Source organism: Gossypium hirsutum, chromosome A12, assembly GCF_007990345.1.
Source record: "Gossypium hirsutum isolate 1008001.06 chromosome A12, Gossypium_hirsutum_v2.1, whole genome shotgun sequence".
NCBI classification, from domain to species: domain Eukaryota; kingdom Viridiplantae; phylum Streptophyta; class Magnoliopsida; order Malvales; family Malvaceae; genus Gossypium; species Gossypium hirsutum.
Window position 1 is genome coordinate 61,442,441 of NC_053435.1, and position 4,668 is coordinate 61,447,108.

Here is a 4,668-nt window from a genome sequence, read left to right on the forward strand (position 1 = left end):
GCTTTAACATCTAGCACTCAACTTTCACACTTTTCCCAATTTAATCCTTTTTCGAAATTAAGCACCAAAACAAACAAATTTAATCACAGAAATTTTACAGATGTAAATTCACATATCACAGACGCAGAAAATAATATTAAAATATTTTTTAGACTCAGATTTGTGGTCCCGAAACCACTATTCTGACTAGGGTCCAAACCGGACTGTTACAATTCTCCCCCTTAGCGATTTTCGTCCCTGAAAATCTTACCGTTAAATAGATTCGGATATTGTTGTTTCACAGAATCTTCAAACTCCCACATGGCCTCTTCAACTCCATGTCGATGCCACATTACTTTAACTAATGGAATTTTCTTATTTCGCAACTCTTTAATCTCGCGAGCTAAAATACAGATCGTCTTTTCTTCGTATGTCAAATCAGGTTGAATCTCAATTTCAGAAGGGGATATCACATGAGACGAATCAGATCTATACCGTCAAAGCATCGATACGTGAAATACATTATGTATCTTTTCCAACTCAGTTGGTAATCTCAATCTATAAGCAACCGGCCTAACTCGCTCGGTGATTTCATACGGTCCAATGAACCTCGGACTCAACTTCCCCTTTTTACCAAATCGAAATAGTTTCTTCCACACAGATACTTTCAGAAACACTTTATCACCAACCTCAAATTCAATATCTTTTCGTTTTAAATCCGCATAAGGTTTCTGACGATCAGAGGCAGCTTCAAACTATCTCGGATCACTTTCAATTTCTGTTCTGTTACTTTTATCAAATCAATATCGTAAATCTTATTCTCACATAGCTCAGACCAGTATAACGAAGTTCTACACTTTCTACCGTATAAAGCTTCGTATGGTGCCATTTTGATGCTCGACTGAAAACTGTTATTATAAACAAATTCAATTAGGGGTAGATATTGTTCCCAAGTACCTTCAAACTTGAGAATACAACATCTCAACATATCCTAAAGTATTTGAATAATTCGTTCAGATTGACCATTCGTTTGCGGATGAAAAGCACTGCTAAAATGCAATTTAGTTCCCAGAGCATCTTGCAATTTCTTCCAGAATCATGATGTAAATCTCAGGTCTTTATCAGATACTATTGACAATAGCACACCATGCAATCTCACAATATCAGAAATATACAACTCAACTAGCTTATCAAGTGAATAATCAAATCGAATCGGAATAAAATGAGCTGATTTCGTCAAACGATCAACGACAACCCAAATTGCGTCTTTCTTTTTCGAAGACAGAGGCAAACCCGAAACAAAATCCATGGTCACTCAATCCTATTTCCACTCTGAAATCATAATCGGTTGTAATAACCCAGATGGCATCTGATGCTCAGCTTTAACTTGGTGACAGATTAAACTTCTCGAAACAAAGTCAGAAATATCTCTTTTCATTCCCGGCTACCAATATAGTTGTTTCAAATCGTTATACATTTTCTTACTCCCCGGATGTACAGAAAATCAACTACTGTGAGCTTCACTCAAAATCATCCGAATCAATTCCGAATTTCTCAAAACACAAAGTCTATTTCTGAACCTTAGACAGTCATCAACATCTATATGGAATTCAGAATCAGAATCAGAATTACACTGAGTTTGCTTAGACATAATATCATTATCAACCTTCTAAGCTTCGATAATCTATTGTAAAAACAAGGGTTTTGCTTTCAATTCAGCACAAACCAAGGTATCAACAGACAGTGCTAAATGAGCGTTCATAGTACGCAACGCAGACAACGATTTCCTACTCAGAGCATCAGCAACAACATTAGCTTTGCCCGGATGATAATCAATCACAAGTTCATAGCCTTTTAGCAGTTCTAACCATCTTCTCTATCGCAAATTCAAATCTTTTTGCGTCATTAAATACTTCAGACTTTTATGATAAGAAAACACGTGACATTTCTCACCAAACAGATAGTGACGCCAGATCTTCAAAGCAAACACAATGACAGCTAACTCGAGGTCATGTGTCGGATAGTTCTTCTCATGCAGTTTTAATTGTCTCGAAGCATAAGCAACAACTTTTCCTTCTTGCATTAAAACACAACCGAGTCCATTCAACGAAGCATCGCTGTAAACAACGAATTCTTTACCTGACTTAGGTTGTACCAATACCGGAGCTTCAGTTAACAGAGCTTTTAACCGATCAAAACTTTTCTGACATTGCTTAGACCATTCAAATTTCACATCTTTCTGAAGCAATTTTGTTAACGGTGTTGCTATCACAGAGAAATCTTTTACAAATCATCTGTAGTAACCGACAAGTCCCAGAAAACTACAGACTTCAGATACATTCCTCAAATGCTTTCAATCCAGAATTGCTGAAATGTTGCTCGGATCAACTCGGATACCGAAAGCTGATACAATATGACCCAGAAAACCAACTTCTCGCAACCATAATTCACATTTACTAAACTTTGCATACAATTGTTTATCTCGCAGAGTCTGCAGCACTATTTTCATATGTTCAGCATGCTCAGATTCATCACGTGAATAAATCAATATAACATCAATGAATACAACAACAAATTGATCTATATACGGTCTGAAAATTCTATTCATTAAGTCCATAAATACAATAGGTGCATTCATTAATCCAAAAGGCATAACTAAAAATTCATAATGCCCGTACCTCGTTCTAAAAGCAGTTTTCGATTATCAGGATCCTTTACTCGCAACTGGTAGTAACCCGATCTCAGATCTATCTTAGAAAACATAGTAGCACCTTTCAACTGATCGAATAAATCATCAATTCCAGGCAGAGGATATTTTTTCTTTACAGTCACTTTATTAAGTTGACGATAATCAATACACATTCTCATTGTGCCATCTTTCTTCTTCACAAACAGAACAAGAGCACCCTAGGGTGAAAAGCTCGGTCTAGCAAATCCTTGATCGATCAATTCTTGCAACAGAGATTTCAATTCCTTTAATTCGGTCAAGGCAATTCTATATGGAGTTATCAAAATTAGAGTAGTACCAGGTACTAATTCAATGCCAAACTCAACTTCTCGAATCGGAGGCAAACCCGGTAGTTCTTCAGGAAACACATTAGAGAATTCACAGACAACAAGCACTGATTCAACTTTCTTATCATCATTTTCGAGTCTAACACATAAGCTAAGTAGGCTTCACAACCTTTCTTCACATATTTTCATATTTTTATTGTAGATACCACAGCTGATAGTCCATTCAGGTCACTAGACTTAATTCGGATTATCTCATTATTCTTACACCTTAAATCAATGACTTTTCATTTTTAATTCACAATAGCATCATGCAGAGTTAACCAATCCATTCCCAGAATTATGTCAAATTCATCGAAAGGTAAAAGCATTAGATCAGCAGGAAAACAGATATCTCGAATCATTAATGGGAAATTCTTGCATTTCCGGGAGGTCTACCTCTAGCTGAGGTGTTACTCAGTCTCAGATTCTGTACATTTCTTACTCAGCAAGTTTAGAACAATCTTTAACAAAATGATACAGAGATCCACATCGGAAACAGGCTCGGTCATTCAATCTACAATTTCCCGAATGTCTTTTACCACAGTGTTTACATTCAGGTTTCTCAGATCGGACATTTCCAACACTTGCAACATATGTAACAGGAGCTCTGGTATTCGAATACGATCTAGTTCGATCTCTGTTCGGATATCCCACATTAGTATTTGAACGGTTTTGATCATCTTAGAATTTATTTGACCCAGACTGAAATGATTTACTCGAAGATCTCTTTCTAGCATCTCTAGCTTTAAAATCAGCTTTTCTTTTCTCTTTACTTAATTTTTTAGCCTTTACAAGCTCGCTCAACGAGCACCACCATTTCTTTAATCTCTAAAATCCCGACTAGCAGACGAATATCTTCATTTAGTCCATCCTCAAACCTTTTGCACATTATTGCTTCATTTGATACAGATTCTCGAGCATGTTGGCTTAATCTCACAAATTCTCGTTCGTATTCAGTAACAGACATATGACCCTGTTTAAGCTCGAGAAACTCTTTACGTTTCTGATCAATGAATCTCTGACTAATAAATTTCTTCCGAAATTCAGTTTGGAAGAAATCCTAAGTGACCCGTTCACTCGAAACTACAGATATTAAAGTTTTCCACTAATGATACGTTATATCTCTTAAAAGTGAAACGACACATTTAACACATTCCTCTGGACTCAGAGACAATTCATCAAACACTCTTATTGTATTTTCTAACAGAATTCGGCTCTTTCAGCATCATCATTTGTTGTAGCTCGAAACTCTTCAGCCCCATACTTTCTAATCTTATCAACCGGTGGTCTACTTAGCTGAACCGGACTCACCGAGGGCATAACAGGAATTTGAAAAGGATTAACTGGGGGTGGAGGTTGTTGTACAGTCGGATTGGTTCTAATATACTGAGTGAACCAATCATTCATCATTTGATAGAAGGCTTGCTTAGCCTCGCTATCACAGCTACTCATAGCCGATCGTGAATCATCTTGCACCGTCCATTGTGCGGAAGCAGGCGCATTTCTTTCAACATCGTCAGCTACAGCTCTATCGGGATCCATTTGCTATATAAAAACACATTTCATAGTCAGGAGTCATCACTATCACAGATTCAGATATATGGCATGTATAGCTAGACTCACATACGCTATGGT